Source organism: Physeter macrocephalus, chromosome 18 (assembly GCF_002837175.3).
Source record: "Physeter macrocephalus isolate SW-GA chromosome 18, ASM283717v5, whole genome shotgun sequence".
In the NCBI taxonomy this organism is placed as follows: domain Eukaryota; kingdom Metazoa; phylum Chordata; class Mammalia; order Artiodactyla; family Physeteridae; genus Physeter; species Physeter macrocephalus.
Genome location: NC_041231.1, coordinates 18749738 through 18775650, shown reverse-complemented (window position 1 = coordinate 18775650; position 25913 = coordinate 18749738). Strand labels below are relative to the sequence as shown.

The following is a 25913-nucleotide window of genomic DNA, read 5'->3' as shown; positions in this document are numbered from 1 at the left end:
CTTGCATTTCTCTAATAATCAGTGATGTTGAGCAGCTTTTCATGTGCTTCTTGGCCATCTGCATGTCTTCTTTGGAGAAATGTCTATTTAGGTCTTCTGCCCATTTTTGGATTGGGTTCTTTTTTTAATATTGACCTGCATGAGCTGTTTAGATATTTTGGAGATTAATCCTTTGTCTGTGGCTTCATTTGCAAATATTTTCTCCCATTCTGAGGGTTGTCTTTTCATCTTGTTTACAGTTTCCTTTGCTGTGCAAAAGCTTTTAAGTTTCATTAGGTCCCGGTCTTTAATCCATTTTGAGTTTATTTTTGTGTATGGTGTTAGGGAGTGTTCTAATTTTATTCTTTTACATGTAGCTGTTCAGTTTTCCCAGCACCACTTACTGAAGAGATGTCTTTTCTCCATTCCATATCCTTGCCTCCTTTGTCATAGATTAGTTGGCCATAGGTGCATGGGTTTATCTCTGGGCTTTCTATCCTGTTCCATTGATCTATATTTCTGTTTTTGTACCAGTACCATATTGTCTTGATTACTGTAGCTTTGTAGTATAGTCTAAATTCAGGGAGTCGGATTCCTCCAGCTTCGTTTTTTTCCCTCAATATTGCTTTGGCTATTCGGGGTCTCTTGCGTCTCCATACAAATTTTAAGATGTTTTGTTCTAGTTCTGTAAAAAATGCCGTTGGTAATTTGATAGGGATTGCATTGAATCTGTAGATTGCTTTGGGTAGTAGAGTCATTTTCACAATATTGATTCTTCCCATCCAGGAACTTGTATATCTCTCCATCGGTTTGTGTCATCGTTGATTTCTTTCATAAGTGTCCTTTAGTTTTCTGAGTACAGGTCTTTTACCTCCTTAGGCAGGTTTATTCCTAGGTATTTTATTCTTTTTGTTGCAATGGTGATTGGGACTGTTGCCTTAATTTCTCTTTCTGATCTTTCATTGTTAGTGTATAGGAATGTAAGAGATTTCTGTGCATTAATTTTGTATCCTGCTACTTTACCAAATTCATTGATTAGCTCTAGTAGTTTTCTGGTGGCATCTTTAAGATTATCTATGTATAGTATCATGTCATCTGCAAACAGTGGCAGTTTTACTTCTTCTTTTCCAATTTGTATTCCTTTTATTTCTTTTTATTCTTTGATTGCTGTGGCGAGAGTGGACATCCTTGTCTTTTTCCTCATCTTAGAGGAAATGCTTTCAGTTTTTCACCATTGAGAATGATGTTTGCTGTGGGTTTGTTGTATACAGCTTTTTTTATGTTGAGGTGGCTTCCCTCTATGTCCACTTCCTGGAGAGTTTTTTTATTATCATAAATGGCTGTTGAATTTTGTCAAAAGTTTTTTCTGCATCTACTGAGATAATCATATTTGTTCATATGGTGTATCACACTGATTGATTTGTGTATATTACAAAAAAAGCATTGGTATAATTTACATCCCTGGGATAAATCCCACTTGATCATAGTGTATGATCCTTTTAATGTGTTGTTGGATTCTGTTTGCTAGTATTGTCTTGAGGATTTTTGCATCTATATTAATCACTGATATTGGTATGTAATTTTCTTTTTTCTATTATCTATGTCTGGTTTTGGTATCAGGGTGATGGTGGCCTCGTAGAATGAGTTTGGGAGTGTGACTTCCTCTGCAATTTTTTGGAAGAGTTTGAGAAAGCTGGTTGTTAGGTCTTCTCTAAATGTTGATAGCAGTCACCTGTGAAGCCATCTGGGCCTAGAGTTTTGTTTGCTGGAAGATTTTTAATCACAGTTTGAATTTCATTACTTGTGATTGGTCTGTTCATATTTTCTATTTCTTCCTGGTTCAGTCTTGGAAGCTTATACCACTCTAAGAATTTGTCCTTTTCTTCCAGGTTGTCCATTTTATTAGCATAGAGTTGCTTGTAGTAGTCTCTTATGATGCTTTGTATTTCTGCAGTGTCTGTTGTAACTTCCCATTTTTCATTTCTAATTTTATTGATTTGAGTGTTCGCCCTCTTTTTCTTGATGTGTCTGGCTGAAGGTTTATCAATTTTGTTATCTTCTCAAAGAACCAGCTTTTAGTTTTATTGATCTTTGCTATTGTTTTCTTTGTTTCTATTTCATTTATTTCTGATCTGATTTCTTTCCTTCTACTAACTTTGGGTTTTGTTTCTTCTTCTTCTTCTAGTTCCTTTAGGTTTAAGGTTAGAGTATTTATTTGAGATTTTTCCTGTTTCTTGAGGTACGCTTGTATAGCTATAAACTTCCCTCTTAGAACTGCTTTTGCTGCATCCCATAGGTTTTGGATTGTCATGTTTTCATTGTCAATTGTCTCTAGGTATTTTTTTATTTTCTCTTTGATTTCTTCAGTGATCTCTTGGTTAGCCTCCATGTGTTTTTTATATTTTCTTCCCTGTAATTGATTTCTAATCTTATAGCGTTGTGGTCAGAAGATGCTTGATATGATTTCAATTTTCTTCAACTTACCAAGGATTGATTTGTGACCCAAGATGTGATGTATCCTGGAGAATGTTCTGTTTGCACTTGAGAAGAAAGTGTAATCTGCTGTTTTCGGATGGAATGTCCTATAAATATCAGTTAAATCTATCTGGTCTATTGTGTCATTTAAAGCTTGTGTTTCCTTATTAATTTTCTGTCTGGATGATCTGTCCATTGGTGTAAGTGTGGTGTCAAAGTGCCCCTCTATTATTGTGTTACTGTCGATTTCCTCTTTTATAGGTATTAGCATTTGCCTTATGTATTGAGGTGTTCCTATGATGGGTACATATATATTTATAATTGTTATATCTTCTTGGACTGATCCCTTGATCATTATGTAGTGTCCTTCCTTGTCTCTTGTAACATTCTTTATTTTAAAGTCTATTTTATCTGATTTGAGTATTGCTACTCCAGCTTTCTTTTGATTTCCATTTGCATGATACATCATTTTCCATCCCCTCACTTTCAGTCTGTATGTTACCCTAGGTCTGAAGTGGGTCTCTTGTAGACAGCATATATACGGGTCTCATTTTTGTATCCATTCTTTGAGCTTGTGTCTTTTGGTTGGATCATTTAATCCATTCACATTTAAGGTAATTATCAATATGTATGTTCCTATTACCATTTCCTAATTGTTTTGGGTTTGTTTTTGTAGGTCTTTTTTTCTCTTGTGTTTCCCACTTAGAGAAGTTCCTTTAGCATTTGTTGTAGAGCTGGTTTGGTGGTGCTGAATTCTCTTAGCTTTTGCTTGTCTGTAAAGCTTTTGATTTCTCCATCGAATCTGAATGAGTTCCTTGCTGGGAAGAGTAATCTTGGTTGTAGGTTCTACCATTTCATCACTTTATAATAATCGTTCCACTCTCTTCTGGCTTGTAGAGTTTCTGCTGAGAAATCACCTGTTAACCTTATGGGAGTTCCCTTGTATGTTATTTGTTGTTCTTCTCTTGTTGCTTTTAATAATTTTTATCTTTAATTTTTCTCAGTTTGATTACCATGTATCTTGGCGTGTTTCTCCTTGGGTTTATCCTGCCTAGGAGTCTCTGTGCTTCCTGGACTTGGGTGGCTATTTCCTTTCCCATATTAGGGAAGTTTTCAAATATAATCTCTTCAAATATTTTCTCGGGTCCTTTCTCTCTTCTCTTTCTGGGACCCCTATAATGAGGATGTTGGTGCATTTCATGTTGTCCCAGAGGTCTTTAAGGCTGTCTTCATTTCTTTTCTTTCTTTTTCTTTATTTTGTTCTGTGGCAGTGAATTCCACCATTCTGTCTTCCAGGTCACTTATCCGTTCTTCTGCCTCAGTTATTCTGCTATTGATTCCTTCTCGTGTATTTTTCATTTCAGTTATTGTATTGTTCACTTCTGTTTGTTTGTTCTTTAATTCTTCTAGGTGCTTGTTCTTTAATTCTTCTAGGCCTTTGTTAAATATTTCTTGCATCTTCTTGATCTTTGCATGCATTCTTTTTCTGAGGTCCTGGATTGTCTTCACTATCATTATTCTGAATTCTTTTGTTGGAATGTTGCCTATCTCCACTTCATTTAGTTGTTTTTCTGGGGTTTTATATTTTTTCCCTCATCTGGTACATAGTCCTCTGACTTTGCATCTTGTCTATCTTTCTGTGAATGTGGTTTTTGTTCCACAGGCTGCAGGATTGTAGTTCTTCTTGATTCTGCTGTCTGCCCTCTGGTGGATGCGGCTATCTAAGAGGCTTGTGCAAGCTTCCTGATGGGAAGGATTGATGGTGGGTAGAGCTGGGTGTTGCTCTGGTGGGCAGAGCTCAGTAAAACTTTAATCTGCTTGTCTGCTGATGGGTGGGGCCGAGTTCCCTCCCTGTTGTTTGGCCTGAGGCGACCCAGAACTGGAGACTACTGGCTCTTTGGTGGGGCTAACAGTGCACTCTGGGAGGTTCAGGCCAATGAGTACTTCTCAGAGCTTTGCTGCCAGTGTCCTTGTCCCTGCAGTGAGCCAGAGGCATGCCCCACCTCTGCAGGAGACCCTCCAAGACTAGCAGGTAAGTCTGGTTCAGCCTCCTATGGCGTCACTGCTTCTTCCTCCTGGTTCCTGGTGCACACACTATTTTGTGTATGCCCTCCAAGAGTGGAGTCTCTGTTTCCCCCAGTCCTGTAGAAATCCTGCAGTCAAATCCCGCCAGCCTTCAAAGTCTAATTCTTTGGGAATTCCTCCTCCCGTTGCTGGGTCCCCAGGTTGGGAAACCTGACGTGCGGCTCAGAACCTTTACTCCAGTGAGAGTACTTCTGTGTTATAATTGTTCTCCAGCTTGTGGGTCGCCCACCCAGCCATTATCGGATTTGATTTTATTGTGATTGCGCCCCTCCCACCATCTAATTGTGGCTTCTCCTTTGTCTTTGGATGTGGGGTATCTTTTTTGGGGAGTTCCAGTGTCTTCCTGTTGATGACTGTTCAGCAGTTAGTTGTGATTCCGGTGCTCTCACAAGAGGGAGTGAGCGCACATCCTTCTACTCTGCCATCGTGAACCAATCCCAAGTCCATGATTTCTTTTTTAATTTTGCATTTATTTGCTGTAGTTTTTACACTCAGGGTTTCTTATCTCTTCCACAATATCACGTGTTTAAATTAATTTTATAAAATATGTGAAGAGAAAAAGAACAAAAAAATTACAAAACACTTTCTTTGGTTATCTAGAAGAGCTTTGACTATGCAAATGGATGAGCTAAAAGGATGCCGAGGACCCCTGGTTTTCCAGTCCACATTTTTATAACCACTGCATTAGAATAAAACAACAGAAGTATGAAATCCTCAGCCTATGTTTGGTATTGTTAAAGGCCAATGAAAGTGCTAATATAACCCATCATGGCTTACAGCCAGCTTCTGTAAATAGAATTCATGGTACGAATGAATTAGTGCATGTAAAGCACTTACAACAGGCATAATAAATATAGTCTGTCAGGAAAGCTATAGATAGCATAGTAATTAAGAGCACAGCCTGAAGGCTGCATTGGTTCAAATCCTTGCTCTGCCACTGTCAACTTGAATACATTACATCTCTGCATCTCACTGTTCTTATCTGTAACACTGAGATATTAATAAGGACATCTCATGAAGTTTTATGAGGATTATATAAATTAATAAAAGAGCATCTTGTACAGATTATGAACTATGAAATGTTTATTCTTAATTATTGCTATTTTTTAGTCCTAGAGACAGATGTAATCTTATCAATAAATTTTAGGGCTTTGTTACTTTCATTCATTTAATAAATATTCATTGATTCATGTACCAACTTCAAGACACTGCCCAAATAATAAGAGGACGATAAAAGAAAACAGGATGTGATTTTTGTGATGGGAATGTTAATTGTGTAATATAAAAGATAAGATTTTGCATATATGTTAGTAGTATATTGAAGAAAATGAAAGCTAGTACAAGATAGTAAAATCTCAAAATAGAAGAGTTATTTCTATGAATTTTTGGAAGACGTCATTTTGAGCCATACCCAGAAGGGTGTCAGCATTGAACCAGGGGTGGCTGATGTTACTAAAGGGTTACCTATCCTTTGAAAAGAGATTTGTAGATCTATGTTTATATATGAGAACATCACATACCTGCAGACATTCATGTGATTGTAAACGCGATTTTCACACATGGCTTCACAAATTCCAACCAGTCTCCCAAAATTACCTAGGAGAGAAAAAGACCTGTTTCCTTTTAACCATTTTGGGAAATTTTCACAAAAATATGTTGAATTTAGAATGAATTCAGAATGAACAAAATATTGAGTCCTGTGGCCTGACCAGCAAAATAAAACCCAAATGCAAGTCATTTAGCTACTCTGTTCTCCGCCTAGGTATTTTTCTTTCTTTAATATTTCCTGTGAGTTAGGGCTCTTTCATCTTTTATTTGCAGCACAAAAAGCTACGTGGGCATCTCTTAACTCCTAATTTAGCTGTCTGTTTGGAAAAGACAACCTGAACGTGGCTGTGGTGAGAAGTGCTGCTCCATCTAGTTGGCTGGAGACCCTTTACAGCTGGAGCCACTTTTACAGTGGTGACGTGTCTGCCACACTCAGCAGAAGTCCCTCAGTTGTACTCTTATTTTTTTAATAAACAGGCGGAAAAAAGAGGTATAAGTTGCCCTTTTCGGTATGATTTCTCCCCATTCTCCCTGTCCAAATACAAATATAAAAGAAATCTTGTCATGTATAAAGGTCTATTTCACGGTGACTAAGAGGAAAAGAGAAGAAGTTGAGGAGTGAAACCAATTAGGGGAAATGGGAGGTAAAGAGGTAAGGCCAGTGGGTCTTCATAAATGCCCCCAATGTGAGGATTTTTACCTATTTTATCCACATAGAATGACTTGCCAAAGCCTTTGTTATTTTTTTTTTTACACTTCATAGGCTTCCCACTGATCAATTCCTATGGTCAATTGCCCCCTACAGTGAAAACCTTCCATCGGGAACTAAGCAAGCTCAAAAAACTGCCTGATGTGTAATAAAGCACTTTTTAGCTAACATCAGTTCCATCTATACATACCACTTTTTTTCTTTCCTACACCTTCACCCCCTTCCTTACGTTCCTTTGAGGCTGTATATAAGCCAATGAGGATGAAATAATTAGAAAGTGTGTCTGCTGCACAAAAGTTCTTCTCCATGGGCACAGTTTTCACCTGATCTTTTACAGAAAGCATAGTGTGTTTACATACACATCCATAGGCCGGTACTAGATATACAGAATTTGCCATCCCATTGTACATTTAGTTTTTCTATAGTCTCTGAGGACTTGATTTTGGTTAAAAAACAAACTATTAGAAGTTTTTAAAATGCTTTTTATTTCAAAAAAACCAAAAATACAAAATGAGAAATGACTATACACTATAACCTCAAAAATGAATATTGTCAAGGACCAAGATAAATAATAGCCCAAAATATAGTGAAAAAATTCTCAGTTGAAATATAGAAAAAGGGAACATTCAATTACCTCCTGGAGAACAGTGGGTTTCCTCCGAAGCCTCCACTGAAAAATATGATGTGAAACTGTTTCCACTGCTTTTCTATTAAAAATCTTCCAGTGGACTTCTGTGGTGGCGCAGTGGTTAAGAATCCTCCTGCCAATGCAGGGGACACGGGTTCGAGCCCTAGTGTGGGAAGATCCCACATGCCGCGGAGCAACTAAGCTCGTGTGCCACAACTACTGAGCCTGTGCTCTAGACCCGCGAGCCACAACTACTGAGCTCGTGTGCCACAACTACTGAAGCCCACGTGCCTAGAGCCTGTGCTTCACAATAAAAGAAGCCATTGCAATGAGGAGCCCGTACAATGCAACGAAGAGTAATCCCCGCTCACCGCAACTAGAGAAAGCCTGCGTGAAGCAACAAAGACCCTACGCAGCCAAAAATAAATAAATAAATAAATTTATTTTTTTAAAAACATCTTCCAGTTCTGTTTTCCTGTACTGACCCAATTCCCTGGTACTTAGGGCAAGGCTGTTTTTTGGTTTGGGCATTTTTTTTTTTCTTCTTCTGTACATGTGTGATTGCTTATCTGTCTAGAATAGTCTTATTTGCACCCCAAATAACTCTTCAATCTACAACCTCCTTTTGATATTTTCAGATTAGGCCCCCATTATCTTTTTTTTAAATGTCATATTTTCATAATGGACAAACTCATCTAAAAGATCCTTACAGGATAATATCCTAAATCCATGCATGGCCAAAAAGCCTTCCGTGATTCATTTCCCTAGGGTACTACAAATTCCCACTTTTACCAAACTATTTATGCTTTAAGAAGACACCGTGTTTTTTGATTTCTCTATACCTGTTTTAGTTGCTAGTGCCTCTTCCTAAAATATTTATACATACCTTGTCTTCCTGGAAAACTGCTACTATCTTTCAAAACCTAAAATAAATATCTTTTGCCCAGGAAGCTTTTCTCTGTCCAGCATTCTGGTTGTAGGAAACTGTTGCCTACATGGATCATAATACATGTCATTTGCAACACTGGAGGCAAATGTCCCTTGTTTGCTGCATATTAGTTTCAGAATAGGTTTTACTCTTCTGGAGGTAGAAAGATTTGGCTTAAGTCCAAAAGCATTCCTTTTTGTCACAGATCCACACATGCTGTTGAGTTTTATGTGTGCATCAGTAACAATAATGACATCAATTATATATATATATATATATATATATATATATATGTATGTATACACACACAAATATTCACACACCCAACACACAACCACTGTAAAGGAAGCTTCAAAACTTCCCTCAAATAATAATTTTTTTTTTTTTTTCTATCTCTACCCTCACTTAGACAGCTTGGAACCTTCTCTTTTCAATGTGTTCATTGGAACCTTCTCCTTTCAATGTGTTCATTATTGCTTCCTCTGCTTAGGTCACCCATAATGCAATTAAATTAGCACAGGTATGTGAACTACTCACAAGTTATGTATACCCAACAAGCTAAGTGCATAAAAATCTAGGGTCAAGATCACAAGAATGACTCAGTAAACCCAATCAGCTCCTCCCCTCTTTTTTGCAGCTCTGTATTTTATAGGTACATTAATCTGCCTAAAGTTGCTGTATTGACTTAATGGAATCCTGTTGGCCATATTGAGCCATTAAAATTCTGACATTTAACCGAATTAAAGAGATTAAAATAATCAGGTTTGGCTGTGCTATTGTTATAGCACACATTTATACTTTTACATATTTAAAAGTAGAGGGGCCAATGTGATTCAAGTTGCCATTTAATGGCTCATCATGCATAATTAAACTAGCCTAAACTAACCTACAATGACTGAATGGAAGTAATATGCCTTGGTTGTCAAGAGTACAGACAATGACATCAGAAATAGAGCCTCAAGATTTAGCTTTACCATTTTTAGCTTTGTAACCTAGGGTAGGTCACTTAACCTGTCATTGTTCAAAAGGTAAAAACGGATTTTTAGCAGCGACTTCTTCATAGGGTTGGTATAAACAATCAATGAAATAAGAAATTTGAAATGCCAATACAGTACCTAGCATGCGGTAAGCAATCCATGCATGTTCTTGTATACTTTTCCCTCTAGTGCTGCTCTTCTTCCAGTTGCAATATTTGTAAAGTCAGTTTTATCTCTGGGCCTCCATTTTCTCATGAACTCTTCAATTTATAAATATGTGATTTTCCAATGCAGTTTCATCTGTTACATAAAGTACAATAAGCTTATGCTTAGTGCTCTATTTGTTCAACCTTAGTTATATATAAGGCAGTCAACCCTGCAAACCCCAGAGTTAAATCACTGTTTCAGTCTTTTCACAGCACTCATTTTAAAAATTAAAGCATGTTTAATATTCAATAAAATACAATGATCTTGTGTTCAGTTTAATGAGTTTTTATAGTTGTAGTCACTCAAAACAAGATATAAAACATTTCCATTATCCCAGGTAGTTTCTCATGTCTTTTTTTCAATAAAAAAAGAAGAAAAAATGGAATGTCTCAAAAACATTTTTGTCATCCTTATGCAAGTTCTATGCTAATCTTCTTTGTATCAGGCCAATTTTACTTCATTTTGCCAAAGTGGGCACTACCCATTGCATTTCTGATTACCTCCCTTATTCTCTCAGATGCAGCAGAAATTATAAAAAAGAGAAAGAACAATTAACCCAGAAATACTTTTCAGCCAATCTAAGATCAGCAAATTCTTGGTGAGTATAGAGCTGCTCCTCCACCCCCAGCCACTTAAAAGCACAAATCTCTATTTTACAAGATGTCTTTATAACATTAATGATATTTTAGGGGGAGAAGATAGGAAATCTTTCAGAGAAATGGTGGTGCCCAAGCAGAGAATAGTGGAGTTTCACTCATCACCCTTCAGAGTCTGACTCTCAGTTCTCTGGTGTTGGAGACTAGGTTTTCTTAGCACAGAGTTGATCAGGTCTTATGGACAAACACTTGCTGAGCAAATTTATATGACTTTATATATAAATTAGAAAAAATTTATATTAATTAATATATTAGTACAATAATATATTATTATAATGGATTGTTTTTCACTTAACAGAATATTTACATTCATTATCTAGGACACTTTATTCCAGTTTTTCTCAACTTTTATTTTCACTCTCCTTTTGCCACAAAGGGGCCCACTCAGTCCCATACCCATGAAGTTTTAATACCATATATATTCTGTATATTTATTCATATACGTAGTCCTGTGCTTTATACATAAAAAGTAACATTTTTTTCACCATCCTCTCCACTCCTTGGAACTAATTTTCACCTCCTTGGGGGTGATATTGACCCACTGTGGGTGTATACCCTATTTCTTGTTTCCTGCTACCTGGCAGTATGGATTATTGAATAATCATGTCATCTCATTTTCTGTATTTCTGTTACTTTGCCATCTGGGGCCTTGCTAACCCTGGAGGGTCTGCCTCTCCCAGGGCTAGCCAATTTCTAGAGACACCATTGAGCTGTCTTTCATATGCAAACCAACCTATCAGAGTCCATACCCAAACCACCTCCTTTATTGGGATCTTACATTCTGGGCCACTATTCCCCAGCCCTGATCACCTCGGGGGCAGTTATCAGACAACTAGAGACAGACCCTACACCCCAGAGGCTGCTGAAAGTATTCAAACTAGTCAATCCTAAACCTTCTTAGCCTGCCTTCCCTGTTTCTTCCTATGGAAATCACAATACAAGCTCTCGCCTCCACTTCCTCTGCCTCCTGACACTGGTGTTTCCCTGTGTAGCCTTGCATGGCATGGAATCTCCCCTGCTTTGGGGAACTATAACGAACTATCTTTTTTTTTTTTAACAACTTTATTGGAGTATAAATGCTTTACAACGTTGTGTTAGTTTCTGCTGTATAACAAAGTGAATCAGCTATACGTATACATATATCCCCATATCCTCTCCCTCTTGCGTCTCCCTCCCACCCTCCCTATCCCACCCCTGTAGGTGGTCACAAAGCACAGAGCTGATCTCCCTGTGCTATGAGGCTGCTTTCCACTAGCTATCTATTTTACATTTGGTAGTGTATATATGACCATGCCACTCTCTCACTTCGTCCCAGCTTACCCTTCCCACTCCCCGTGTCCTCAAGCCCATTCTCTGCATCTGTGTCTTTATTCCTGCCCTGCCCCGCCCCTAGGTTCTTCAGAACCATTTTTGTTTTTAGATTAGATTCCATATATATGAGTTAGCATACGGTTTTGCGGTGGATGGACCTAGAGTCCATCCTGTTATGATTTATGTCCATACAGGGTGAATTAATTCAGAAGGAGAAAAACAAATACCGAACTATCTTTTTAATGGCAGTTATTTCCTAAATCTGTTGTCCTTACTATACCTGAATAATAATAAAACCTACATTTTAAAAAAATTAGATATCAAGAAGTTGGTTGGCCAGCATAAAAAAATGGATAGTCTTGAGACTATGTGTTAGAGTTATGGTGAAGTCTTAAAAATCCTCCCTGTTCCTTACAAAGTACCATCCTTAGTGATTTCTACACTAGTGTGAGAACTGAAAAGTGATTAATGTATGACTTTAGCAGTCAGTCTTTTGGGTTTCAAACCTTAAACTAGCAACTTCTTAGCTATGTAATCTTTTTCTCTTTTTCTTTTTAAATTGAAGTATAGTTGATTTACAATGTTGTGTTAACTTCAGGTGTACAGCAAAGTGTTTCACATATATACACATATATATGTATATACATTCTTTTTCAGATTATTTTCCATTATAGGTTATTATAAGATATCGAATATAGTTCCCTATGCTATACAGTAAATCCTTATTGTTTATCTATTTTATATATAGTAGTATATACCTGCTAGTCCCATACTCCTGATTTATCCCTCCCCCCACCTTTCCCCTTTGGTAACCATAATATCGTTTTCTAAGTCTGTAAGTCTGGTTCTATTTTGTATATAGCTTCGTTTGTATTGTTTTTTAGATTCCACATATAAGTGTTATATAATATTTGTCTTTGTCTGATGTACTTCACTTAGTATGATAATCTCTAGGTCCATCCATATTGCTGCAAATGGCAATATTTCATTCTTTTTTATGCCTGAGTTATATTCCATTTTATATATATATAGCACATCTTCTTTATCCATTCATCTGTGGATGGACACTTAGGTTGCTTCCATGTCTTGGCTATTGTAAACAGTGCTGAAATGAACATTAGGGTGCATGTATCCTTTTGGGTTTCTTTTCAATATAAATTTATTTATTTATTTTGTTTTTGGCTGAGTTGGGTCTTCATTGCTGCACACGGGCTTTCTACAGTTGTGGTGAGCAGGGGTTACTCTTCATTGCAGTGTGTGGGCTTCTCATTGCAGTGGCTTCTCCTGTTGCAGAGCCTGGGCCCTAGGCATGTGGGCTTCAGCAGTTGTGGCACATGGGCTCAGTAGTTGTGGCCTGTGGGCTCTAGAGCACAGGCTCAGTATTGTGGCACATGGGCTTCATTGCTCCATGGCACGTGGGATCTTCCCGGACCAGGGATCAAACCAGTGTCCCCTGCATTGGCAGGCAGATTCTTAACCACTGCTCCACCAGGAAAGCCCAAGGGTGCACTTATCCTTTCTAGTTAGAGTTTTTATTTTTTCTGGATATATGCTCAGGAGTGGGATTGCTGGGTCATATGGTAACAATATTTTTAGTTTTTTAAAAGAATCTCCATACTGTTTTTCATAGTGGCTGCACCAGTTTACATTCGCACAAACAGCTTAGGAGGGTTCCTTTTTCTCCATACCCTCTCCAGCATTTATTATTTGTAGACTTTTTGATGATGGCCATTCTGACTGGTGTGAGGAGGTACCTCGCTGTAGTTTCGATTTGTATTTCTCTAATAATTAGTGACATTGAGCATCTTTCATGTGCCTGATAACCATCTGGATGTCTTCTTTGGAGAAATGTCTATTTAGGTCTTCTGCCCATTTTTTGATTTTTTTTTTGATATTGAGTTGTATGAGCTGTTCGTATATTTTGGAAATTAAGTCCTTCTCGGTCACATCATTTGCTAATATATTCTCCCAGTCCATAGGTCATCTTTTGATTTTGTTACAGGTTTCTTTGCCGTGAAAAAGCTTGTAAGTTTGATTAAGTCTCATTTGTTTATTTTCGCTGGTATGTCTTTTGTCTTTGGAAACTGATCTAAGAAAACACTGTCATGATTTACGTCAGAGAATATTTTGTTTATGTTCTCTTCTCAGCCATGTGATCTTAAACCTCGTTAGTTTGCTATGAGGATTAAATAATATGTCTGCAAAGTTCTGGAGTTGCCAAGATCACCCTCACTTCTGGTACTAACTGCAATTCAGGAGGTCCCAAGATCACCTCATGGGAATTCCCTGGCAGTCCAGTGGTTAGGAATCCTGACTCCATGCTTCCACTTCAGGGGACCCAGTTTCAATCCCTGGCTGGGGAACTAGCATCCCACAAGTTGCATGGCGTGGCCAAAAAGAAAAGTAAAAGCTCAATCCAAAATCACTCTCAAGCTTGATAATTCCCTTAAAGGACTCACAGAAATCTGCAAAGCCACTATACAGACTGGTACAGTTTATTACAATGAAAACATACTGATTCAAATTAGCCCAGGGAAGAGACACATAGGGTAGAGGCCAGAAGCGTTCCATGTGCACAACCTTCAGGTGTGCTCTCCTAGTGGAACCGTGCAAAGAGTGCTTATTTCTAGGAAAGATGCATGACCATATGCAGGGAAGCACACTCAGTCGTGATGTGGAGTCTTTACTGTGGCTCAGTCATGTAGACTAGGTTGACTGCCCGTGTGCCTTACCTTAGGCTGACGCCCTTCCAGACGTCAAGCTGATGCTGCAGGGCCCAGTCTTTCTTTACCTCCCACCCTCTGCACCACCAATCACATTGTTAGCCTAGACTATCCAGCATGGCCTAGGCCCTAAGTAAACAGACATTCTTACCAGGTCTGACAGCCCAAGGGCTTAGAGATTACCTCTAGGGCAAAGAGCTGAACATCCCTTTGGGCAAAGAGCTGAACATCCCTTTGGGCAAGTCTAATCTTTACTGAATGTACACAGGTTGATACACTCATTAAATGCACATAACCATTAATATTTTATTGTTTTAGTGGCCATGCTAGAGTCTGTCCTGCTGAAAGAGTACTATAAAAACACTGCCAAATTCTTACTCCTTTTGTTCTTCTTTTCTGGGTCTAAGCAGACACTTCTGTGCTGTTAAGAGGCTTTTTAGTTATTCATAGTAACATGTACCAGATTAAAACTCATAGCTTTGGTTAGACCCACCCTAGTTTTGTCTTGTTACTTTACCCCTTGAATGACCTGGGTGTTACCAGACCTTTTCAGGTATATATTTACAGACAAACCATGGGGCTATTTTCATCGTTGATCTGATGGTTGATCTCATTCATTATATATTGGATCTTACTAATCTCACCTTTAGAGTAATCTTATTTCCGTGTTGCTTAGGGATTTATCACTTAAACTTCCTATATTCCACACAAGAACCTATACCCACTATTTCAGCAGCCAAAGATTTTCTTCATGAGCAGCACTAAAAGCTCACACAAAACTCAGCAGCAAGTAATTCCTTTTTAGGCAGCTTGAAAAGGTGCTCTCTTTGTCATAAAGCAAAACGACACAACGAAAGGTTAGGTTCTTACTGCCCCATCTCATTATTGTTGATGAAAAACTCCAAATTAATTTGCTTCTGCTTATGGAAATATCTCTCTTAACCTTGGTGATTCAATGAGAAAGAATTTGTTTTAGAGATAGGCATTGCTTAACAGCATTTGGCATTTGCTCAGGCTGAACAATCATCCAGAGAGCATGTATCTTTTTTCTTTCTTTAGTGTAGTGATCACTGCAAAAATAGTACATGGAGTACGGTACAGAAAACCTTTAGCATGGTGGTTGGTGTAGAGGCTTTTATTAGCAGTAGGGGCTCTGTAGTTAAGTACCTGGGTTTACTCTGGAACAAGTCTATTTCTGACTTCAGACAAATATCACTTTCTTCTTTTCAGATCCAAAAGAAAAAAGGGTTTCTTTATTTATCTGTTTTGTTTTCTGCTGTTTGCTGTACCTCTAAAAGTGACTGGCCCAGAGGAAGCACAAAATAATATGTGTTGCTGAATGAACAAAGGGTTGTGATGAGGATAAACTGCTATCATGTATGCAAAGCCCTTAGACCAGGGCCTGGCACATAGTAAGCTCTTAGTAGATATTCATTTAAAAACGTACAGTTAAGACAAAAACAGATTAAATCCTTTATACTTAATAAAGAGTTCAGTGACGGGTTTATAGGAAATCAATTAATTATAATATTAGATTTCTATTTGTATTGTCCATTTATTTATTTATTCATCAAGTAAATATCCAGTAATGATCATATGCACTATTACAGGTCCTGAGGATTCAGAGGTAAACAAAAATAGCCAAAAATAAAGCACATCCATGAAACATTCTGCCCAGTCCAGGGCAGTTCCTATATGTCTATCAATAACCAATCCCTGAGGAAGAAGAAATCTATAGGACAGTGATGAAAACAGGGTATTCAAATTATTAACTTTATTATTAATCTTTTGGCATTTCCATCAGATTCTCTAAAACTCTTGAGATACAAAAGCATTTTCTCTGAGACAAGAGATTATTCAGAGACTCTCCTCTTTACTGTCAACGTTTGCCCTAGAGAATTTCTCAACTAGTTCTTTCAGGTTATAGACATAATTGGCTATTAGTTATTTTAGTGCCATTGTTCTTGATATACATCTAAGCATCATCTCTGGGCCTCCTGAAAAGCAAGGTTTCTGTTTCTGATTAATCTGTGGCTGGTCACTGAGGATACTGAAGCAGCTCCTGGTTAATTAGACCATTTTATCTCTAAGCTCATCTATTTTCTGGATGTAATAGTGAGAGAGGTGCCAGCAGTTCCAAGCACAGCCCTGAAACCTTGCTAATCAGCATCTGTGATTTGCTAGGGGTACCACTGTTTTTGAATTGTTAAAGCCAAATTGTTATGAGAGGTTATGCATAAGTGGACATTTTTATCTCCAAGTCAATTATGCATTTAATGAAACTTAAGGGGCTTATAAAGTTAAATAAGTAAATAAATAAAAAGCAGCACCTACAGCACTCAGTGATGCAAGTCAGGTGCACCCTCCCCACCCCCACCCCCCCACTCCCAGCACACACGCACATGATAAAATAGAGAAATGTGTACTTATATGGAAAGGAAGCACACATAGTGACAAAGAGTGTGGGCTCCTTATTTTATCAGCTGTGTGAACATGGGCAAGTCACAGACCTCTGAATGTCATCCTTCTTATCTGTCAAATGGACATAATATTAATACCTACAGGGTTGTTATAAGGATTAAAATGCATTAAATACTATTTTATAAAATATTTCATACAGTGTCTGCTCTGTATTGTGTGCTTATATGTTAGTTTTTATTATTCTAGGAAATGATTCCATCCTCCCAACTCACGCAAAGAAACAGTTAACTCATGTTGAAAAGCAATTACTTCACTTCTCCAGGGATTGCAGAAAATCAGAGGAAAAGGCAAAGACAGACAAGTCTTGCTATTTCCACTGGGCTTCTTGAGTAGCCTATGTATACTAAAGTTTAGGCCAGAATACAAGGAGAAACTGAAAGGCAGAGAAAGAAATGAGTTTTATATGAAGTATTTGAAGCTCATCTTCCCCAACATTTCCAAAAAACTGTCCATAAAAAACAAACACACAAAGAAACAAACTTATATCATAAGGTGCTATTTAAAAAAAAAAAATTTGCCTTCAAGTAAGTTTGGGAAACATTGAATATTAGATTGCCTCTTGCACCTTTAAAGAATAACGATTCTTATTTTAGTGTTGAAGCGTCTGAGAAATCTGGAACAGTTCTAATAAAAGAAATCATTCAAAACAATGCTGAGCTAAGTGTTGTGGGTTCAACGGTGTCCTCCACAACATTTACGTCCACCTACCAACTAAGAATGAGATTATATTTGGCAATAGGGTCTTTGAAAATGTAATTAATTAAGGATATTGAGATAAAATCTTAACAGATTTTGATTGGGTCCTAAATCCAATGGCTGGAGTCCTTTTAGAAGAAAACACACAGAGAAACAGAAGGTGGTGATGTGAAGATGGACGCAGAGATTGAAGTGATGTGTCTATGAGTCAAGGAAAACCAAGGATGGCCAACAACCACTAGACCCTAGGATGGAGGCATGGGAAGATTTCTGAAAGCCTCAGACCCTCCAGAATGAATCAGCCCTGACGACAGCTTCATTTTAGACTTTAAGCCTTTTGGAACTGTGAGAGAACACATTTGTTCGTTTGAGCCTCTCAGTTATCGGTAATTTTTTATGGCGGCCCTTGTAAACATGTATATGGTATTACAAAGTGGCCATTTGAAATGTGGAAAATGCCACTAAATATAGCTCAATAAAAGCTTTTTCTCTCTTCTGCCCATTTGTTTTTGTTCCAATTTTTGGTGATGGGGGTGTGACAAATTGTGCAAAGTGGGTGGAGAAAACACTGCAAGACATTGTGATTGAGTTAAATTATGACTCAAAAGTGAGCTCTCCATTATTTTTTCTGTTATCACTTGTGCTCTTGTCAACAAAAGTCCTTGGCATTTCTGAATTATTGGTGTTTGTGAAAAGTTTACAAAGCAGTCAGCTTCTTCTTTGCTACCTCTAGAAGAAACAAATAAAAGAAAGGACAAAATAGGTAATAGCCAATATACCATAGCAATGTTTGCTAAATGTCAGTTAGTTTCTCTGCTAGAATTCTGTTTTTATTTCTTTGTCTAGAAAATAAAGCACAGATTTTTAATCCACTCCTTTCTGGAGCAGCATCCAGTCATTACTATGTGAACTGAGTCTAACAGTATATGTGACACTTGCTCGGTCACTGGACAGCAAAGATACCTCCAAAGAAGCAAAAGAGACAGCCAAGATCATGGCATCAGAAGAAGCCAGAGACATTTGGACCCTTTGGGAACAGACAGGCAAATAAAGAAAACAGTAGATTTGCCCTAAGTCTATTTCCTTCTCGTAAATGAAAAATGTTGCCTACTATATCAGTAAACAAAGGATGTTGCAGCAGCCATCAAGCCACTACAGCCGCCCTGATGGTGAGCCCTGAAGGAACTCAGGATGGAGACAAATGGGCTGCCCACCAAGCCCTCAGCCACTGCAGCCACCCACAGCAGTGCACCCTGAGGGGAGTCTGGACAGGAAAGAACAGGATACTGGCCCTAGGTAGCTAAGGTGCATATCAAAGGAATGATTTCAATGCTTCCAAAGTTTTGCATGTTCCCATACAGAGAAAAGTGCTTAATTCATTAACGGTAATCTTTTGATGTTCTGACTACCTGGTCTTTGTTGCAAAAACCCCTGTGTATCCTGGCTCTTCCCTTACCTCTTTGGAGCAGTCCCTCACAGCGATCTGAGAACCTGTCTCCTGTACTTGAAGTCCTCGGAAAATCTGATGAATAAAACATAACTCTCAACTTTTAGGTTGTGCATTTTTTTTCAGTAGACATTCTTATCTGGAGAGCACTTCATATCTGGGCTCTCTGTTAAGCTCCTTAAATACAAGCATGGCAGCTACTGCTTCCTGGCAAATTTGCATGAGAATTTGGACATGTTTTTCCAACTGAAAAAATGTAATTACAAACTTAAATCATGTTTATGGCTCCCCAAAGACCTCAGGATTAATTTCTTATTCTTTAAGGTGGCTAAAATGACCTTCTTGATGTTACTTTGGATATCTATCTCTCTAGCCTCACCTGTTGTCAACTCTTTCCTTGGCAAGGATTATGTGAGTTCTCCAAATTCTCCTTAATTTCTCTCAACTCAGGGCATTTGCATTTACTTACTCTTTCTTCTTTCTAAATAATCTCTCTATTCCTAATTCCTGTATCTTCATGAGTTGTTAAGATCATGGCTTCTGATGTGAGACAGACTAGTGTCAAAATTCTACCCTGTGTAAAATGGGGGAGAGTTAGCATTTTCCTCACAGAGTTGTGTTAAGAATAAGATAATGAATGCCAAGCTAGTACACCTAACAGTAAGTAAATAGTCAAAAATGTCACCATCCTCATCACCTTTCAAACCCTAGCTGGGATAGAATTTGTACTTGAAAGCGTTCTCTGATTTTATAACATTAAATTAGATGAAAATTATCAATAATTATCAGAACAATCCAAACATTAATTCTCTTATATTCACTAATTCCAATTCTAGAAAATTATGCTAATAATCATAAATATAGAAAAGGCATTTATTATTTCATTGTTTTGGTAATAGAAAACCAAAATATGGAACAATGTAAATATTTTCATTTAGACACACCAGTCATATGATGGATTATTATGAAACTTTCAAAATGTAGTGTTCCATTAAAAATAAAATTTCACAAGTGCTAATTAAGAGCAGGGAAATGCTTATCTCATATTTTTAACTGAGTAACAGCAGAGATTAAAAATTAACAGCATAGTATATAGTAAAAAATCCTGGAATTATTGGTACCAATATCCTAATAGTAGTTATTTTGCAAAAAACACAATTGGGTATTTTTTCTCTTCATGTTTGAGTCTTGCAAATATTCCATAATGAGCATCTATTGTTTATATAATGGCATAAAATTAAAACTTTAAACTTAAAACAATACTGGTTGAGTAAATAAAACTTTTTCCTACATGTCCATACCAGTCCCTGCCAATGAGATATGTGATGTATTTCTCTTGTCTAAATGTTCACCTATCATAAAGAACATGGAAACGGGTTGATAAAGAACATGAAGGGGAAAAAAATCAATAGGAAAGACAAGAAGAAAAAGCCTGACGCATATTCATCTTCATAAAATGTTTACAAAGTCAATGTAGCATCAGAGGATAAACTGTTTATGTTCAAACACTGAAGTGAAAAAAAAAAAGGCAAAATTCAGAACTAGCTGAACCTTGAAAGAATAAACAGAAAATGTCAAGTGCTTCTCTCACATAGGGAATCAGCCAGTTTCCCTACTCATAAAAGAAAAGAAAAAATCTTTTGTTGATTATGAGTCCGAAAAAATTGAACTCGTGTTTCTCATTTCTGTAAACTATCCTTGTCATTTAATCTTTATATTGGGAAGAAGACAATATAGCGTAATGAATCAGGGGATGCTATTTCATTTTCTTATTTCACATTCAAGTTCGGTCTAGTGTAATTATGGTGTTTATGAAGTTTAAACCGATGTAGCAAGAGAGGAATAAAGAGAATAAGTGTTCATCCACTCTAAGGAGCATTTCTTGATAAGAAAGATCACATTGGCAAGCACAGGAAATGCATGAGAGGTTTTTATCAACCAATAATTTTACATTTATAAGAAATTTTCATTGTGATAAATTGGAAAAAAGATAAATCTATTTCTAGATAAATAAATTTTTAACCAAAATGAGGAAACCTTAGCAAAAATGTTTCACAGTTCCAGGGAGATAGAGGCAAAATGAAATAACAAATACCTCACCCCAGCCTGTGAGAAAATAGCTGAAAAAGAACCAGAAAATTATAAATGAGCAGATCTGCCCTTGGCTGTAGGCAAGATCTCTAAGACGGTAATAAGGAGTGAGGTTACCAAACAACCAGAGAGAGATGAGCTGATAAAACTTAATCAGGCTAGTTTCACAAAGGGCAAACTTTTTCTGACAAATTTGGTGGCATTTTTGCTTGGCACAGAGGGCAGGAAAAGTACATGACAAGAATGAGAGATAGAAGTGTACGTGAGAGAGTAGAAAGGCATAGATGACATATGTGGGAGTGAGGTACGGTTTTAACTTTCCAAAGGAGGCCACTTGGGCGACATTTAACCCCCAAAACACTGATTTCGTTAAGATATTCATGCTGGCAATAAGTACAAGCAGGACTGATAGATCAGCATGCTTTGCTGTGACACTGTGTAACCTAAATTAAGTCTGTCATCATCAAATAATATACATTGGGATACTATGTCTGGCATTCACAGATTTTTAGAGTGCTTTTCTCAGTTATTTATCTTTTTCCCAAATTTTCTTTCTTTGGTTTGTTATTGGTATATACATGGAATCAATGCCATTTCAGGCAGACACAATCTTATCTCAGAGAGCAACCAAAGAGGGCCCTGTAATATCTCAATGATAATAATAGGTTTCCAGGGGTTTTCTAACATCTTCACTCTGGGACATTTTAGCAAAGTGCTTTTTGGTGCTTTGTGTTCCTGACAGCATGCTGTTATTTTTCAAAGGTTAATGCTGAAATGCTCTAAATTGGGTAAGTAATAGGGTCAAAGACCCAGAAGTTCAAACGACAGAATCTAAGTTTGCCTCTCAGGCAGCCCCTCAGCCTACAAATAAGCTTGTCCCTTTTTTCCTAAAAATATAAATAATCAGAACTGAAACGCACGTATACCAACACCTCTAGGCCCTGCTATTATTTCTGTTCACCTCTCTCTTTCTCTCTGCCATCTGATTTCTTTGTAAAGTACTTTGTATATGCCATAGTTTTCTCTGTCTTGAATTTATTTAAAATTTGGCCTTTATGCCTCAATCCATCTTGACTTTGAAAATGAAACTTCTCCTAAAGAAGAAACAAGAGACATTCTGATGACCAACACTAGTGCTTTGCTGTTGTTCTTGTTTTTCATTATTACTAACATGTGACAATCTTAACTATGTCCTTTATTAAAAGCTCTCCGTTTTTGATCTCCCATGTGATGGGTGTGATGGGCAGAATAATGGCTCCAAAGGTGTCCATACCCTAATCCCTGGATCTTGTGAATATGTTAGATTACATGGTGAAGGGGAATTAAAGTAGCAGATAAAATTAAGGTTGCTAATCAGCTGATCTTAATAGGGAGATTATCTTGGATGATCTGGATGAGCCCAGTGTAATCATAAGGGTCCTTAAAACTAGAAGAGAGACAAGTGAATCAGGAAAAATGTGACTATGGAAGAACAGCCAGAGTAATTTGATATGAGAAGTATTCAATGCGCTGTTGCTGTCTTTGAAGTTGGAGAAAGGGGGTCCACAAACCAAGGAATGCAGGCAGCTTCTAGAAGCTGGAAAAGGCAAAGAAAAGGACTCTACTCTGGAGCCTTGAGAAGGGGATACAGTTCTACCAATCTTGATTTTAGCTCAGTGAGACTCATTTTGGAATTCCGACCTACAGAATTATAAGCTAATAAATATGTGTAGGTTTCTGCCACTAAATTTCAGGTAATTTGTTATGGTAGCAATAGAAAACTCATACAATATCCTGGTAAAATAGTCTCAACTTCTCATATAGATCTTCCTCAGAATTTTTTGGCTGTTTTCTCTCTTTTGTCAATTCTATAGATGTTGATGATCATTGGCCTTCCATCTTCAGTTTTCCTTTTTATTTAAATTCCATGTTGTTACTACCTTTTACAAAGCAATGCCATCCAACTCTGCCTCTGTCCCCAGCCCCCTCCAACTTTGAGTCCCTCTGGCAATTCAAATTTAACATGTCTTAATGATATTCTTTAAATGACAAAAATCATGAATCTCAAACAAATGTAAATAAGCTCACCGGAAAAATGTTGCTTAAACAAATCAATTAATGTGGAAACCAGTAAAATGTTGCAACTTGTTCAAAACAGAATGCAAAGAACCACACAGGCGATAAAAAATGGTAACATTGATTCATAAATAGATGCAATATGGGTTTATCATGGCTAAATCATATGGCATGTGAATTATATTTCAAGAAAGCTGTTACAAAACAAAACAAAAGGCTGGTTTCTCCATAAGGGAAAAAGGGAAAAAGTCAATGGCATTCCACTGGACACAATTCATTTGCATTTTAATGGTTAGAATCATTTGCCTTCTTAATAGTTTTCCACCTCCTTACACTGCTGTAAAATAGATAAAAGACATTGAAAGGCAAAATTAACCCCAAAAAGTGCACTGAACAGGACACTCAGTAATCTTTTCATGTCCCTTTTGAAATCTTTCACAAATATTCCTGGTTTGTCCTGTCACAACACATATCTCTTATCTATTCACTTTTTCATTCTCCTGATGATCATTTTACACATTATCATCTCTTCTCAAACTTCCCATACTTCCTCTCCCATCATCTGTGTCAGCTAATGATACTCCTTTCTCCTTCCTAAGAAAGTAAGGGAAAAAAAATCTGAATATTATTTTAACAGGTTTTCAATCCCATTTGTATAAGTACGTTTTCTATCTGTCTCTACTCTGCCTTGCTTCCTGTTATTGTGAAAGAACCTTTCTAAGGCCAGTTACTACGCAATGAACTAGATCCCTCCTCTGTTACCCCAAGGGAATCACTCAATTGTCAAGGAGGAACAGCTTAAGGTGTAAGACTCTAAAACGTGAACCTAAATACTTGCAGAATTTCTTGAACAATTTTATTCTCTAAACCCAGTTTGCCTTGTAAAATGATTCTCTGCAGTGAATGGATGTTTCATTTATTTAATCATTCAAACTTCCATTCACATCTGTGTGATTACAGAAAACATGGGGTGTGTAGGCTAGTAACTCATAAGGAAATTGTTTGTGTCTGAATGAATGTTTGTTTAAAAAATGAATGAAAAGTGAATTAAACTTATATCTACTTTCTCATCTCCTTTCGTCCTCACTGCCCTTAGTCTTTCTTCTTCTCCTTTTCCCTTTAACAGTTAAGGACTTCAACATAAATGCATTCTTGCATTCATCCACAATAGCTAGCTCAGAGTAATCGTAAATGTTCTTTCCTTCATCTTTCACATCAAATCAGTTATACCAGACTGTTGGTATTGCCTCTAAACACTTCAAAATGGCTCACTTCGTCCTCATTCTTTTCATTCTTACTGAAAATGCCCCAGTTATCTCAGTGTTTTCAAATGTTTGATAAATAATCTTCCTGATCTGTGGTTTTTCTTCCCCTATCCTCCCCCAGTTAGTCATGGATCTAAGTTTGTCATATGTCTGCTTAAAATTGAAAACACTCCCATGTTTTCTAACTTTTACACATCAGGTTCAAACCTCTGCCATATCACTGAAAGTCCTTCAAAACTCTTCTAAATCTACAATTCCATCCTTATATTTCATTACTCTCCTTCGTTCCAGACCAGTTACATTTTTTGAATGACAGGTATTTTCATATCGCTATTCTTAAAGTTTCCTTACTATTCCCTTTTCTTTCAAAGGCATTCTCACTCTCATTCTTTTACACTTAGTTCAAATATTGCATCTTTTGTCACTCGTCCATAACCTCTAAGTAGAATTAATTACTTCCTTCTCTGGACTTGCTTAAAATTATATTTGTGCTTTTGGTAGAACACTTATCCTGTAATAATGCAATTAGTTAATTGTTTTTTCAGTCTCCCTTTCTGGAGTATATATCATAGTGATGTAGAGTATGGGTTCTGGAGTCAGACTGCCTAAATTCAAAACTGGATTCCAACACTCTCTAGCTGTTTGCTATTGACTAAGTTACTTAAGTTCCTCAAACATCAATTTCTTCACTCTTATAATGGGAATATTGGAATCTATGTGACAGAGTTTATGTAAGGATAAAATAATTCCTATAAAAGTTCAACTTTGTCCCTGGCTCTTACTATATGCCAAAATTGCTCTTATTTGATTATAAGCATCTTGAGTGCAATTCATTTATTTATTTTTACATTGTCAGTGCATAAAGGTTTAACACATAATCAGAGCTAATTAAACGTGGTTGAATTTACTTATGTTGGCCTTTATCACTGTGTGCTGGCAATATCAAAATAAGCAACGATGGAGAATTTTATTTTGGTTTGGCTTTAGACTGAAGAGATCAACAGATGTGAAATATATGGTAAGGCACACTTATTATGATTTACTTTATTATCTGTGTGCCACTCCAATATGTCATATACTTTCCAGGCAGGTTTAAGGCTTAACTTCCAAATCAGTAGGTCACCATAGTTGTCTTGAGTAGACTGAAATACTGCAGGTCTCCAATGTTATACCATGTGTATACCATTAGTTCATTCTGCTAGAGTAACTTATAAAAAAATAACCAGGGCTTCCCTGGTGGCGCAGTGGTTGAGAGACCGCCTGCCTATGCAGCGGACGCGGGTTCGTGCCCCGGTCCGGGAAGATCCCACATGCCGCGGAGCGGCTGGGCCCGTGAGCCATGGCTGCTGAGCCTGAGTGTCCGGAGCCTGTGCTCCGCAACGGGAGAGGCCACAACAGTGGGAGGCCCGTGTACCACAAGAAAAAAAAACAAAAAACAAAAACCAAAAACAAAAATGATTCCATCATGTTCAGAGTAGATTCTCAGTTAAGAATTGTCTTCTCAAATGTCTGTTGCATGAAAGAAATATCAAGCATGGCCACTCTCAGGTAACTATTAACCTCCTCCTCTACAGACTTTTTGATATTTACTTGAATAAGTCATTGATTATCCAGGTGTAAAAAAAATGCCAAAGTCAAAATATAGCTTGAAT

The 25913-nt window shown here is 37.3% G+C and overlaps 1 non-coding gene across 1 annotated transcript; it reads right to left on the bottom strand.

Annotated features, from left to right (window-relative positions):
- Positions 1 to 9909: 9909 nt before the first annotated feature.
- On the bottom strand, positions 9910 to 10014 carry LOC112064992 (U6 spliceosomal RNA). Its single transcript, XR_002891780.1, has one exon. It is a non-coding gene; the product is annotated as a U6 spliceosomal RNA (small nuclear RNA).
- Positions 10015 to 25913: the final 15899 nt, after the last annotated feature.